The 16,785-nt window shown below is 37.3% G+C and overlaps 1 long non-coding RNA gene across 1 annotated transcript in view; it reads left to right on the top strand.

The window, feature by feature from the left end:
- The first annotated feature begins 315 nt into the window (after positions 1-315).
- LINC02906 (long intergenic non-protein coding RNA 2906) overlaps positions 316-16,785 on the top strand; it is a 33,483-nt gene continuing 17,013 nt past the window's right edge. Inside the window, exon 1 of the long non-coding RNA XR_010159382.1 lies at positions 316-435. This is a non-coding gene — a long non-coding RNA (long intergenic non-protein coding RNA 2906). The remainder of the gene's footprint in view (positions 436-16,785) is intronic.

Below are 16,785 nucleotides of genomic sequence, written 5' to 3'. Positions count from 1 at the left end.
GTGGTAATTAACGCTGTGTTAGTGACACTTCTGTAATGGATTACAGATTGTTGCTGTGGTGTATACAAAGCTTATTGGATAAATGTCTTTAGGAAAGGAAAAGACATTAGTCTCTTCGTGATCAATAGGATAATAAATTGTGCTTTGTTTCTTTACCTGGATTTCATGTTTATCTTTAGAATAAATGTTAGCTTGCTCACTGCTTCTGTGGTTTCAAGGCTTGCAGTGTTGTGAAACACATAATCTTTTTCTTCACAGTTAGCAAATCCTTAGCTTCTCTGCTGGACAAATAGTCATGTGAGTAGAGAACATAAAATCAAAGCAACAAGAAGCTAGGGCAGGGGATTTAGAGGGCAAGCAAGCATGGGCCAGGACTTTGACAGCATTCATCCAGCAGCATGCGAACTCCAAAGAGAACCAGATCTCCAAAGACAAGTATCCATTTTCTACCCACCAAAAACACCCACATTTTCCCCTCCAAGATGCTCAGGACTCTGTGACTTATTTTGGAGGAATTGTCCCTTTATCACATTGTCAATATTCATAAAATGGCAGGTTTCTGACCACCCAGTACTTAAGAGCAAATACAAGTAACTTTTAAAAATAATAGCAACTTAACTATGTTATCCATTCAGCTCTAGTTCAGATGTAATCAGGACTTAAGATTTTGTAAGAGCCCATGTGGAAATGTTTGTCATTAGCAAGGGTATAAAAGGAAGAGAGGAGAGTTTTGTTGTTTCTTTTCCTCTTTGCCTTCTTTTATCAGAGTAATTGAAACAATCAGCTTCCTGACATCCTAAAAGACAATGATTCAGCCATAAAGAATGGGAAGAGAGGGCGGGGTGCAGTAGGTCACGCCTGTAATCCTAGCACTTTGGGAGGCTGAGGCGGGCGGATCATGAGGTCAGGAGATCGAGACCATCCTGGCTAACACGGTGAAACCCTGTCTCTACTAAAAATACAAAAAATTAGCTGGGCGTGGTGGCGGGCGCCTGTAGTCCCAGCTACTCGGGACGCTGAGGCAGGAGAATGGTGTGAACCTGGGAGACGGAGCTTGCAGTGAGCCGAGATTGCACCACCGCACTCCAGCCTGGGTGACAGGGCAAGACTCCATCTCCAAAAAAAAAAAAAAAAAAAAAAAGAAAGAAGGAATGGGAAAAGAGAATGTAAAATACACCTTTATAGCTTTTTCTTTTGATTTTCCTCTCTACTGACCCATTCTGAAAGAAGGAGTTATCTATTATATTCTTTGCCCCACTTTGGTTAGCTGGCAGAAATAGAGAGGTTTCTCTCCTTTTCCCTTTTGCCCCCTAGTAAATAAAATCTGTCCAACATCGATTGTAAATGTAGACAATCATCAACAGATTCTTTGAAATCAAAGTTAAAATTAAACATACTCAAGTGTAGCCAGTAGTCCTTCCAGACGCGAATGTAACATGGAGGCATGGACATTATTTAACAAATATTTATGGTCTTCCTACTATGTGCCAGGCACTCTGCTAGCATCTTGAATCAGAATGGAGATATTCAGAAGGAACAATTTCAAACCAAAGAGGAGGACCAATTGCAGGATGATTTTAATTTTCCTCACAAATGTTATAAAGAGTATGTCTTTTATAGTAACCTTCCACACAAATGGGTGTGTTGATGAACAAATGCAGATAAGATGTGCATGGCTTTCACTGAGTTGCATTTATATGCCTCATTATTTCTACATAAATATGCCCAGCCTGGCTTTTGTTCACTGCCATTTAGAGTGATGGTGATTAAAGTAAATACAAAAGTACAAATAAGAATGTTTTAAAATAATGGTGTAATCATTACTAATTCATTTTATATTTATTGTAGTATTAGCTCTAATGAACCTTCTTGATATTAATGTGGGTGTTATAAGTACTCTAAATTTTTTACTCTGTCAGTATTAATTAAATGAATGGTTATTATTACCTGTGTAATGGGCCTAGGAGGGATATTATTTTGGTGTTTATAAAAATCAATAGTAATGCTTTAATAGTAAAAGCTTGTTTTTATTTTTTCATGTTGATTATTGGTACTGCTTAATTAATGTGTGCTTATTGTACAATAATATAGTTAGGCAGATTCCAAGCTCGTGATATTCTTGTAAGGTCTTCTCTGCCCACCGAAGACAGAGAAAACCATATTAAAGTAGCCCTGAGATGGAGTAAACTTTTTTTGGTAACTCTTTGAAATTGATAGCCCATGTGTGGTTTATACAGAATGTTCTCAATTAACCAATTATTAGAACAATCAGCATATTTTCCTGACAGTAAGTTAAATAAGCTGATATAAAAAGGCTCGAAAACTATAAATTAGCATTTTCTTCTACTCTACATTGATAGAATATTTTATAGTATTCAAAAACCTTTCACAACCATTTTTTACTCATTATTATTATGACAAACTTTTTTTGGTAAGAAGCAATGTACTTAGTTGATTACAGTGAAGGATTCAGTTAAGAAACTAATTTAGAAATCTTGTTTCTGGGGCTGAATCAATATGACTTTAGTCCATATGATTCATCCTAAAGATTAGTGTTATTATTTATAAAATGATACTAAAAGTGCCTGCCTCATAGATTTATGCAGCACCTCACTCAGTAACTGGCATGTCCTTCGCTTCCTATTTGTGTTAACTCCTACAGTTACTATAGACAGTTAGGTGGGGGATGAATGAAGCTGGAGCAGGTTATGGACCTATCTAAGGTAACACGGTTGTTGGTAACAGAAAAGGGACACGATGGAAGACATGTGGAAGGGAGCAGAATAAGGAAGAAAGTGACAAAGTTGGCTGCATAAACAGCTCCCCCAGGCAGGTAGGCAGTCAGGAACCAGTTGCAGGAGGGCAGACGCTGTCTTTTCTGCAGGATTCCTTCCTTCCCTGCTGGATGGAGAACAGCAGAGAAGGAAGCACGCCCTTGGATCCACTGAAGGCTGGAATACTAAAAATCCAGACCACACAATCTGCACGAAGTGAGGAGGCTGTAAGCCAAGATTTCCAAAGGGTACGTCACATGTGGGAATTTACTGCCCAAAGTCGGACTCACTCTTATCAAATTTTATATACCTGAATTAACTAACGATTTGATTTAATTAATGAGTTAGCATGAAATACTGGAAGTAAAAAGTAATAATTCTTTCAACAGTACTTTGCAAACTGTGTTTTGCATAAAATAGGATTACGATAAATGTCAAAATGTATAAGATATATAATTTTAATGACTTGTTTGTAATAAAAAATTATATTAGTCATGAGTATGTGAACTCTATATATACCAAAATTACTATTGTAAAATATTAGAGATTAGTTTTTACTTAATGTGAAATACCACATGATGTTTTAAATCTATACATATATATGACTTTCTAGATTTATAGATATCTAGAAATACATATGTATATCATACACACATATATGTGTGTGTAGATATATATCAGTTTCTAGATATAAAATATATATTATAGCAATATATATTACTTCAAAAGCAAAAACCAGACTGATAATTATTTAATAGCATACAAAATGCATTAATAGAATTTTTTCATTAAAACATGAGTTTAAAATTTAACATATTTTGAAAAATTAACCTTAATGCATAAAGTATTATAAAATCTCAATACATATATTAAATAAACACTCTGTTAATTTATGTTACCAAGAGTTTCATTACATGGTGACTTACAGTATAAATTATGGTGTAAATTGAAATACTCTTAATATCTAAGCACAAAGAATCAAAAGTAAAAGTGGGAAATTTCAAATGGAGAGAAAATTGTAGTTGGTATTGGGTTTTTTCATTTTGTTTTGTAGAGAATACAAGATTTACAACTCATTTAATATTAAAGAAAAATAAGAACCAGATGCTTATTCATAAATAAAGCCAGTATTTTAAATATTGATAAATTACGTGTAAATTACATGTAATGGCTTGTTCTCTAGAGTAGCAGTGAAGGGTGAATGGTGGAAGAATAAAAGGGAGGGAAAATAGTATGAAAGTAGAGATAGAAATATGAAAGATATATTGAGGGGCAAAGGAAGTGATGAGAAATAAAGTGTAATTGAAAAGAAGGAAGAAGAGGAAATAAGACATACAGTCATATATTGCTTAATTATGGGGACACATTCTGAGAAATGCATCATTAGGCGATTTTGTAGTTGTGCGGACATCATGGAGTATACTTCACAAACCTACATGGTATAGGCTACTACACTCCTAGGCTATATGGTATGGCCTATGGCTCCTAGGTTACAAACTGGTTTAGCATGTTACTGTGCTGAATACTGTAGGCAATTGTAACACAATGGGAAGCAAATGTGTATCTAAGCATACCTAAACATAGAAAAGGTACAGTAAAATTAAGATATTAAGATAAAAATATGATATACCTGTACAGAGCACTTACTACGAATGGAGCTTGCAGGACTGAGAGTTGCTGTTGGTGAGTGACTGTGAAGGCCTAGGACATAACTATACATCACTGTAGACTTGGTAAACACTGTACACTTAGGCGACACTAAATTTATTTTTAAAGACTGGGTGCAGTGGCTCATGCCTGTAATCCCAGCACTTTGGGAGGCCGAGGTGGGCAGATCACGAGGTCAAGAGATTGAGACTATCCTGGCCAATAGGTGAAACCCCATCTCTACTAAAAATACAAAAATTAGCTGGGCATGGTGGCACGCCTGTAGTCCCAGCTACTCGGGAGGCTGAGGCAAAAGAATTTCTTGAACCCGGGAGGCGGAGGTTGCAGTGAGCCGAGAGGGCACCACTGCACTCCAGCCTGGAGACAGAGCGAAGACTCCATCTCAAAAAAAAACACAAACATTTAAAAAATTTATCTCTTCAATAATAAATTAACCTTAGCTTAACTTTTTAACTTGATAAACTTAAATTTTAAAAAACTTTTTGACTCTTTTGTAATAACACAGCTTAAAACACACATTGTACAGCTGCAGACAAATACTTCCATTCTTCATATACTTATTCTGTAAACTTTTTTCTATTTTTAATTTTTTCTTAAATTTTTAAACTTTTTTTTGTTAAAAGTTAACAGAGACACACACATTAGAATCAGGATCACCAATATCACTGTCCTCCACCTCCATATCTTGTCCCACTGGAAGGTCTTCAGGGGCAATAACATGCATGGAGCTGTCATCTCCTATGATAACAATGCCTTCTTCTGGAAAAACTCCTGAAGGACCTGCCTGAGGCTCTTCTTGAGGAGGTGTCACTCTTTTCAAAAATATGTCCATGGTGATTTGCTTGATCTGTTTCTTTTTTTTTATCATAGGTTTTTGTAATAATGTATTGTGCTGCTATGTGATGACAACTATGATGTCACTAGGCAAGAGGAATTTTTCAGCTCCATTATAATCTTATGAAACTACTGCCATATATGTGGTCCATCCTTGACCAAAATGTTGTTATGGGGCACATGACCGTGTAGAGAAAGGCGGGCATAATCATGTGGGGGATCCTGTGGGGATTCCCAGAGTGGGTTTCAGGAATTACAAACCTGTTACAGAGTTTTGTAATAAAAATTAGATGGGAAACCTAATTTGTTAGCTTTTCAACTATTTTTTCATCATAGCTTACTGTTTAGAATAATGCAAAAAGTTATTCTCTGGGATTGTAGATCACAAAGCACTATTAAACTCATATTATAGGTAGGAAAAAAGAAAAAGAAAAAAGCAAAACACCAAAACTGGGACACTGTGAGGTTTTCTGACTAGTACAAGTCCCAGCAATGTTGATAATATTTGCAATTTGTAAAACCACTTTCTCATGACAAAGAAAAAGATAAATGGGGAAAAAGGGGCCTCTGTTCAATTATTAGCACAACGATGGTGGCATCTTTATACATCTTCCATGTAAGACTAAGATGCTAAAATAATTCTAGTCTCACTCTATTTCCTGAAATGTTAAATATCTCTTACACTTTCATGACACCAATATTACATTTTGCTTTTGATCCTACCATCTCTCTTTTGAAGACAAATGTGGCAAAAAAAGAACTTAAATGTCCATGTAATCAAAATAGCTATGGCTATTTAAAAATAATTGCTTCCCAGGGATATCTGATTCAGTAATTATTGCATTAAGTTGTGGATCAGATATTTGCTTCTTGGGCAGAGTGATGTTTTAGAAGCATGAATGTTGAATATTGCTACTGATAAACAAAAAGCAGTCTGAAAGGGTTACATACGAGAACATGCCATGTCTCTGTAGCCATGTACGGGAGCTGTGATATCCACACTCAGCAACAATGACCCCTGGGCCTTGTGACATTCCTGTTGATTTCCTCATCCATGTTCAGGGTTAAATGATGTAGAGTCAATATCAAAAGTACAAATAAATAAATTGATTAAAAATTATTTTTAAAACCTTCTAGTTCACTGTGAGTTTCTCATTAAATCTGTGTCATAGTCATACTTTAAGCTATGTTTGATCTCGGTTTCCTTGGTTCTGTTTTTTTTAATAACACTTTTATTTTTCCACTGTTCTTCTCAGATGAACAATACCCCTTCCTTTCATACTTGCTACTTGTTTACTATGTTATTTAGGGCAAATTAACAATATACTCTGAGCTTTTAGGTTTTTTTTATTTTATGAAGTAGGTGTCATGGTATTTGTCAAAAATATTTTTGGTGACTGTTTAATGCATAATCATGTATATACTCTTTTGGCCAGGACCTGGCAGACAGCAGGTATTCATACCTATTCCTGGTAGGTAAGTGTTAGTGTGCTTCCTTTGTTTGTATTACAAATGTACTTTTATAACTCATAATGGACAGAAAAGATACCATAGGCTATTACTGCTGCTTCCAACAAGAGCAAATGAAAAGAGGACAGGTTCCTCCACTCACTAGATGCAGCAGGTATTTACAATAATCAGATGGTCTAGAGAGATTTGCCTTTTGCAAGGTACTTCCACATTGCTCCTCATGGAGATCTGACATTTGGATCTAATATCTACATGCTCATTCACCATTAATACCTACCCTGAAGCCTCTCTATTGCTGTCAGTTGGCACAGTCTGGATTCCATGAAGTACACTATGGATGCTGGATCTTCGATGCAGTCTCTTCAGCAGTTCCTTGGGCTTGAAAGTCTTTGTAACACCTATCTTCTGACAAGTTATCTGTGTTTTAAATGAATCAGCTTGGGTGGAATTCCTTCTGGAAGAATTGGCAATTGCAGTGACTCACAGAAATTTTAGAGTCTATTTTTCGTTGTCTTGTTAAGTTTAGCTTAAAGCTGTCTCCTTACATATTTTAAATTTGGCCTAAATGTTTCTCCACACATAGTGAACTGTGACCTAACTGGATGTGTAAACAGACTATTACCTGATCTTGTAACAAGTAGTAGAGTCTCAGCCAATCACAGGCAGCCAACTGTTCCAACTGTGTTCACATAAGGCAAGCACTAATCTGTATACCTCCCTTTTGTTTTCTGTACTTCACTTTCCTTCTTCTGTCTATAACTGTCATTGGACCATGTGGTAGTCCCAGAGCTGCTCTGAACCTATTTTGGTTCTGTGGGCTGCCTGATTCGTTAATAGTTTTTTGCTCAGTTAAACTCTGTTAATTTTAATTTGTCTTGAGTTTTTTTTTCTAACAGTTTGCATAATAATTTGCCGTGTCAAATACTATTTTGTCTCGTGAATTATTCTTTCTTCTTACCAGTGAAGTGGCAAACTGGAGAAAGAATGTCACAATGAAAATCAAATAATTTATCCACAAGCTGAATTACTTGGTAGTGTTTTATAAATACTCTTAAATATAGAATAATGGAGATACAGAATTTTAGAGTGAGGGAGGCATTAAAAGTCTTGATTTACCCTAGCTGTTGATCCAATGATTAACTCTCCCTCCACCCAGTCCAGGTGAAGCAGCAGTCCTGCTAGCATCGTGCTAGTTTAGAAGAAACATCACTTCAGTGACCCCTTACACTCACTTGGTCACCAAGAGTTGACTAATTAGCTATTAAATCTTGTGCGACCATCAGGGATAAAATGGTTTCAGGCTATTATATCCAGTTCCTGAAAAATGCCTCCCGTAACTCTCAATTTAAAAATTCATGGTAGCAGAAAAAGAATGAAATCTCATAGTATTAGAAACTGAAGCTTATAGTCAGCGATTTATTGGAGTCTGGGAGGAATTTTTTTAGTTACAGAATTAATTAGTTTCTCTTTCACTTTTCAAGTCTGTTTGAGCTGACTTTCTGAACCTAATCGGTGTCCTTTGGATACTTTAATTTCTCAAATAGAACCAGGTAGCTGAGCAGGTACAATGAAAGGAAGGGCTTCACCCTACTGTTTGACTGTCTTAGAGATACAGGGTATCTACAAATTATAAACACTGTATTTGCTCCAGGGCTTTCAGTGACCAGATATGGTGCTTCTTTTTATATAGCTACTCAAAGATCACATTCCTCAGTAGACAATATGCTTAAGGTACTGAAGGCAGCGAGAGATACAGAGAGTCAGGAAGAAAATGAAGACTGGACCCTGTTATTTGCTATTCTGTATACAGTATAGGCTATTGTTTTGCCTGTCCAGAATCCAGTCACCTTTTTGGTAATACCTTCTCTGCCTTTTCTCCTCCTCAATCAGTTCTCTTTCCAGGTAAAGACACAGGGCCTAGACCTGGTGATTCAAGGCATTCCATTCCTCTGGTGTCAGCAATTCACTTAGAGAGGGTCATGTTACCCATCTAGGTAGGTAGGACTTATTTCTAGGACTTAGGTTGGAATTGTTGGGAATGAGAAGCCTTCTTCTTAGGGTAGCAAACCTGGTAGGAAGCGAGACTGGAGCTGATTTTGGCCTTTCTGAGAATTGTGAAGAGTATTTTCAGAGAATTAAGCCAACAGAGGATAGCAGAGTCAGGAGATGGAGAGACAACTTACCTGGATCTAGCCATGCTTGAAGACACATCTTGCTTCTCAATTCCTTGAATCAAGCAGTGCCCTTTCATTTAAGTCTATTAGAAACCCACTGGCAAACAAAATATTCACAATTGACACGTTATCTTTCTCATCTCAGCTCAAGTATCACTTCCTCAGTGGAGTCTTCTGTGACACAGCCATAGCCTCTTTCCCCTGTGTTGGCCCTGGCTAAATCAAGTTCCTCTGTTCTGTGCTCTCATGAAATGGTGGTCATCTCTTTTATCTCGCTGTGAGATTTTATATTAATGTATGTGATTATTGGGTTAAAATTTATCTTTCCTCTAATAATAATGATAATAATGATGATGGTGATATAATATATATTGAGACCTAACCATGCTTCAGGCATTGCTCTGCTTGCTTGTACTGAACATAAACTCTTCTCACACCTGAAAACTGAGAAGCAAAGGTATAGATGTTCCTACCTCAGACCAACAGGGAAATGCTAATCAACAGTGGAAATTGGATTGGGGGATGGAAAAATAAATCATCAATTCATTCACAACGTAAGACATGAGAATGGGACTGAGAATCTAAAAGTGGATGTTAGGAACACAGGCAAAGGCAAATACAAAGTATACATGGGTTTATATGTGTAGAGTCATCCTAAGTCAAGGAGGAATTAAAAATAAATACAAATCAATAACATGGGACCTTTGGGGAAAAAAGATTTTGGCTTGAGTAAAATGAAGTATTATTATATCAAAGTCTCAGAGGAAATTACATCATTATAAATGGTTTGTTACAGGAAATAAAAAATAGACTTCTTGTTTTCAACAAGACAGACAAACTCACAGTCTCTATAGAAAAATAACAATAAAAAACCATAAGGAGAGATCAGAATTAGGTGGTAAAAGTTAGGCTAACATGCAGAATGAAACTTTAAAAGGCAGATACTTGAAATAACAAAGTAATTATAATAATAAAATAAAAATTAAAAACCATGGAAACCAAAAAGAAAAATCACAGAATTAAAATTCATATTGGTAATGCAAATGAACAGAATTGATTTTAGAAAACTGGTTCATTTATGTAATGAATCAACTTGAGAGCCTCTTCCAGGATGATGATGAGGAACAGGAAGACATTGCAAGCAGGCACTCTTGGCTGGCTGACCAACCCCATCCTTCACCCCTTTTCCCAGCCACTGACCAGCTGGGGGGTGGCATGTGACCAGTTCTGGCCAGTGAGGCACAAAATTGGTTCGTGAACTACCTCCTTGCCAAATAAAAAGGCAGAACCTCACTGGGAGAAGGCCTCCTTCACCTTTTTGCTCTCCCCAGCCCATTTCCTATTTGGAACATAGTTATGATACCTGTAGTTACAGCAACCATTTTAAAACCAAGAGGCAACAAGCCAGCATGCTAAGGCTGGCAGAGCAAAGAGATAGAATAAGCCTAACATTGTGATGTTATTTTGTAGTCATTGTGATGCAGGATTTTTTGCTCTTTAGTTCAGCTAAAATCTGGGTTCTTGTCTAACAACCAGGAAAAATTAGGCACGCGGACATATTGAAAGGTGAGGAGAGTGGAATTTATTAAAAGAAAGCTCTCAGCAAAAAAGAAGGGGTCCTGCCAACAGGCTCCTACCTCACAGTTTGAATACCAAGAGGCCAGACTCCTCCCCACTGCATAAGGTGTGAATTCTCAGTGGCTCCACCCTATTCTCCCAGTGTGCAGGTGAATCCCCAGTCCATTGCGCACATGCCCAGAGAAGGCCCTGGGAAGGTTCCCTCATTTGCACAAAAACATCTGATGTAAACACTTGTGGGGAGGGTTGAAGACTCTCCAGGGACCCTCGCTTCTCTGCCTCCTGCATCTATCAGCTGCACTGGGCATAACCGGCCAGTCTCTGGACTTCTTGTTGTGTGAAATAAACAGCCCTATTTGTTTAATCCACTCTTTTGCTATATATTCTGTTATTAATGTCTGAACACATTCCTGACTGATAAAGACTAAAAAGTTGCAAGATAGGAAAGCAGACATGGAAGACAGAGGGTTAAGAGTACAGAATTTTCTAATTAAAAACCAGAGGAAACAGAAGAAACAATCAAAATTATGATAGAAGAAAATTTGACTGACAAAGAAAATATGAGCTAGCTGATCAAAATATGCCATCGTGTATCAGACCAAATTAATAAACATTGATTCACTTTAAGATATAGATGGGACTTTTTTTTAACTAAAAAAAAAGAGAAAAAACTCTACATGAATCAAGTTAGAAAAGCAGATCATCTAAAACATAATAAGCATTAGAAATAGTCTCCAGTCCTTTGTCTCTGCAAAATCAAATTCCAGAAAAAATGTAGCCATGTCCATAGTCATATTAACAGCTCTGATTTAAATTAAAAACTCAGGGAAATTTTTGCTTGTGAAGACAATAGAAGGATATCTAGATAGGCAAAGGCTCAGGAAAAAAAGCACCATTTTCATATCATTACCAAAGAAAAACGTTTTTGCAAGATACATCCAATGCTATATAAAGAGAATTAAAAAGTAGAAAACTGGGAAAATTGGAATTATAGCTAATTCTCAATGAGCCTTTAAATAAACTAAACATGTAGAGTAAGGGTTGGAAAGGTGTACATAGGATTTTATATAAACAGCCTAAGTAATTTTGAAAATTACTGTTCAAATGCAGTTTCTCAAGCAGAGTCCCCACTTTCCCTTACAGTGGTTGGCCATATATCTGCCATTCTGGTTATCTTTCCTCCATCAGGAGAATGACTTGAGGAAGAGTGTGTCCCTCCCAGGTTTAGTCCCTGGTGCTGCTTTAGTTATCTCTTGGTTAACATTGGTTCACTATTGTTACTCCCATTGTAGAAGGCATCAAAATACCAGGTTTTTTTTTTTTGAGCTCAGACATGGGTTCTTTGGAGGGCATCCACAATGTATTACCCATGTCTTTCATTTTCTGTATTCTGATTGACATCTGGGGACTTCCTGAACCTGGTGGGACCTTCCCTTACATGGTTAGCCAATTCCTAGAGATGATAAGCAACTCCCTGGTTTAGGAACACGCAAACTGCTTAATCCAGAGCCCACACCCAATCACTTCCTTCATGGGGCTCTCACAACCCAGGCCACTACCCATTTGCCCTACTCACACCAAGGCAAGGTACCAGACAACTAGGGACAGACCCTACACTCCGGAGCCTCTGAAATTATTTAAATTAGCCAGTCCTACTTACCCTGCGTTGTGTTCCTTTCCACAGAAATTACAATAAAGGCTTTTGCTTGAATTTCCTCCAGCTCCCTCTGCCTCCTAACCAACCCTGGTGCTTCTCCATGTGCACCCCACCAACCCTCCCCACCATGTAGTGGTTATGCTTCCTGTTCCTAGGGAGCTGTGAGTGTAATCAACTTTTTTCTTCATAAGAGCAATTTACATGTCTTTTTGTCTTACCATGTCTGATTAAAACAAATCTCAGATACTCTTAAAATACATAGGAATCTCCTTACCACATTATGCCCTGATATGGGTGATGTGTTCTCTGGCTGAGTTTTGGCATCCCTAATTTTTTAACCTCTTGTTGATATCTGTTAATCCCTACTGGCTTCCCTTTTGTACAGGGTCCAATCACAAGCACCTGAGCCCACATGACAGGCACACTCCACCAAGCCAGCTGGCACAAGTGCAAGATTCTCCTCGTGGCAGCCCTTGCTTTCATGCATGGGTAGCTTCAGCCAATCTCAGGCCTTCTGAGCTCACCAGGTCAAAAACAAGCACCAGCCTCTGCACTTGGGGGCACAAATCACTCACCAAATCTATTTCCTGGCTCATGGTGACAACTGCAGGGTCCAGCCAGGCAAGGGGTTTCCTGTCTCCTCTCATGTAGATCCTCCCAGTCTCAAGGGAGTTCTCTTAACCCTTTCTAGTTTGGCTAGAATAAGAGGGAAATGACACAGCTGTTATGTCCATAATGCTCAAATTCAATGGCTCTTCTGACTCTCTTTAAATGGAGATGGGTGATAAGAGGAACACTGATCATTTAATACAAGTTCTGTTAACTTTTAGTAAATGAGCATGGGCTACCTAGTACTGCTGTTTAGAATGTAGAAGTACTTTTTCCTAATGACCTCAGCTTTGGGGGCCTAAACTACAATTTCAACACACTGGAAAAAATTCCGTCATGCATCCTGTACCCCAACACTGTAAGAAGACTCCATTGTGGTGGAGTTTAATATAATGAGCCTCTGAGCTATTTGAATCTTAAATAAGCAATTTATGCCTTCATCGGATCCCTAGCACTAGTGATATTTTCAGAGACTTTTCTTTGAAAGGTTCCACGGCATTTTTTCTAAAGTGGATGAATACAATATCAAATAATTTACCTCTCGACAATCACATTAAAATTCACAACACAATTCTTTAATTACCACTTCAATCTAATTCTCTCAAAAGTTTGTCCTAATTGCATTGTTGACATGTACAGATGCAAATAAGATGTTGGTTGTTTCCTTGCAGCAAATGACTGTTTCTAATCTGCACCTATCTATTCTCTTGCTAGAAAGGCTGGTGGGGGTTCACGGAACCACTAAAAGTTGTCTATCACAGATGATATAGCTAAACCCAGAATGCAAAGAGCACACCATCTGCCCTTCCACCTCCATACATACACCCACACGCAGCAAAGAAATGTCCACAAATAAGGCAAGGAACAGCAGAATATTCCCTGTAGACAGGCAGGACGGAAGTGCGAATTGGACATTTGTGGAGCAGCAGTCGCCAGAAGGTATGTGAAACAAACAACCCCCAGCTGCTATGCTTTGCTTTTGTAAAAAGATCTTAAGGTTGTTTCACAAACACAGGTGTGAGAAGCAAGAAAGAGAAAGAGAAGGCAAAGAGGGGGAGGATGATATATGGAAAACTAGCAACCACAAATAGCATGGCTACCCTTTAAGGGTAAAAATAGATGCCTTGATATCGTGAGGGGCATCTGCTTCATTCCTTTTAGTTATTTCTATCGATGCCTGAGGGGCACACTGCAGCTTGGACAGGTGTAGGTGTACGTTGGAAACAGGGCCAGGGGTGACTTGGGGTGGGGTCTGGTTAAAATGCATTTTTTTTTTTTTTTTTTGGCTAGGGCCGGCAATAGATGATTTATAATTTGTAAAATTACCTCTCTTTAAAATCATGTTTATATTCCTACAGGGCATAAGTAGGAATAAACATTTCCTATATGAATTTATATACATGTCCACATTGGGCACATATTTATTACTTAGTTTATTTCACTTGACATATTTTGTCCCTCTGCAAAATATCTTTGTTATGGAACATTTTTCAAGTGTGCTATAGTCACACAACGTGTAAAACTTCTATTTTTCCAATCATTATGTGGACTTGAAATTTAATTTTGCAAGTTGAACTATGTGAATGGCCCAAACGAAATTTTGTTTTGTAGATCAGGAATCAGATCTGGATAAAAGAGATCATAATAATCAGATTTTCTTCTAACTTCTGCCTGAGGAATCTTTGAGTGGTGACACACTTCTGATTCTTTAATACTTCAGTGAATTATTTCTTTCCTTAGATGGACATTTTGAAGATTGTTCCACTTATTTTCATTAAAACCTCCTGGAGCATTCAGGTTTATGGAAATAAAGTTGTTTAATAATTGGGGAAGAAGAAAGTAACTTTGTAAGTGAACAAATTGTCTTGACAAATTTTGGAATAATTCATGTTCTCTCCAAATGTTTTAAAAATTAGGATTGCAAATTGGCATGTTGTCAGCATGTTACTTGTTTATACTGAAGAGGGTCTTCAATACCTCAGATGGTAGAGTTTCAAAAGGACAGAGATTTATTAGCTTCTTCCCTAGCCTATTCTTGGCAGATATTTGCATTTTTGCATTTGAGTTTGCTGAGCATCTATTCCCCTTTGCATGATAGCATCCCAATTTTCCTTAACAGAAGCACCCACTTTAGAATTGCAGATCAAATATAGGACTCCTAGTTAAATCTGAGTTCACAAAATTAATAGATAATACGTTAATGTAAATATGTCCCAAATATTGCAGAGGACATACTTATACTAACGTATTATTAATTGTTTATCTGAATTAAAGTTTAACTGGGCAACTCGTATCTTCATTTGGTGAATCCGGCAATTCTGGCCCTTTTCCACTCTCAGGACAATTGGTTAAAGTGCGATTGACCTCCCCATTCAGCTTTAGGGGCAAGCATGTCACCCAGACTTGCTTAATCAAGTTAAAAAGATCTCACAGCCTGGCATTGTTTTCAAAATAAAACCCAAAACACCTCCATTTAACTTTTAAGGTTTTCCTTAAAATGATGTCTTCAACTCCAAATCATATTTCCCTTCTCTACCAGTCCAGCAACCATCTATGCTCACTGCACTTTTTGGCCTGGGCTTTGTATTTACCCTCATCCAGGCTTCTCAACTCAGACGGCCTCTGGCCTCCTTCTCTCTTGTATGCTTTCCTAAGCCCCATATGTCCTCTCAGCTGTATACATCTATCACCTTTTCTTGACTTCCAAAGCACTTAAAAGTCTGTATCTTTCGTTTAATGACTGTTTGTCTTACATTGCCCTGTAATTGCTTTTTTTTCTCTCTTTTTTTTTTTTTTTTTGAGACGGAGTTTCACTCTTGTGGCCCAGGCTGGAGTACAATGGCACGGTCTCGGCTCACTGCAACCTCTGCCTCCTGGGTTCAAGCGATTCTCCTGCCTCAGCCTGCTGACTAGCTGGGGTTACAGGCGTCCACCACCATGCCCGGCTAATTTTTTTGTATTTTTAGTAGAGACGAGGTTTCACCTTGGTGGCCAGGCTGGTCTCGAACTCCTGACCTCAGGTGATCTGCCCACCTTGGCCTCCCGAAGTGCTGGAATTACAGGCATGAGCCACCACGCCCGGTCTTAATGCTTAATGGCCATGCACCATATTTTCCTAGCCATATTTAAGGTCCAGAATGGCAGGAATGTGTCTAAAAGATGGCAGATGTGAAAAGATAAGAAGTTTAAGGATGGCTGACTTCTGATTCTAATAATGAGGGGTTATGGTTAATTCAAACCAACTGTTCTAGTTTGGTTTAATAACTAGTCTAAAATTTAAGCAAAGATAGAAAATCTGAAACTCAGAGAAGTTAAAGTGAAAAATTGAGAACTAGAAACTATAATAAAAGGTTATGTAAGTTTTAAAAAAGAACTAGAGAATTTTAGAAAATTTAAAATTACCTAAATAAAGAACTCAGTTGATGGATTTAACAACATATTTGATGCCACAGAAGTGAGGATTGGTGAACTACCAGATAAATCAGAAGAAAATATTCAAACTGAAAAATGGAGAAACAGAAGATGGAAATTAGAAAAGAAAGGATATGAGACATAAGAGAATATAGAGAGAAAGTCTAATATAAGTAACTATAGTCCAAGAAGAGAAAGATAAAGAAAATGGAACAGTTGAAATATTTGAAGGGATAATGACCAAAGCATTTACAAAACTAATACCAAGCTTGATTAAAAATAATTAAAATCTTCATTATCACAGATTACATAGTTGTGTACATAGAAATAAATCTACATTCAATATTAGAATTAATAAGCTTAGTAAGTTTGCTGGTTATATATCTACGTAAAAAAATGAATTGTACTTCTACATACCAGTACCAAACATTTGGAAAAATAAAATTTTAAATTCTTAATTTCTGTGACACTTTACAATAGTATCAAATTATTAAATTTCTAGAGTTAAACACAAAACACTTTTAAAAATGTGTAAGATCCAAATGTACAAAACTGGCAAAAATTATCAAGCAAATGAGTACCTACGTAAGTGGAGGAAAATACCATATTC

This window comes from Pan troglodytes, chromosome 7 (genome assembly GCF_028858775.2).
Source record: "Pan troglodytes isolate AG18354 chromosome 7, NHGRI_mPanTro3-v2.0_pri, whole genome shotgun sequence".
Taxonomy (NCBI): domain Eukaryota; kingdom Metazoa; phylum Chordata; class Mammalia; order Primates; family Hominidae; genus Pan; species Pan troglodytes.
This window is presented reverse-complemented; position numbering and strand designations above follow the sequence as displayed.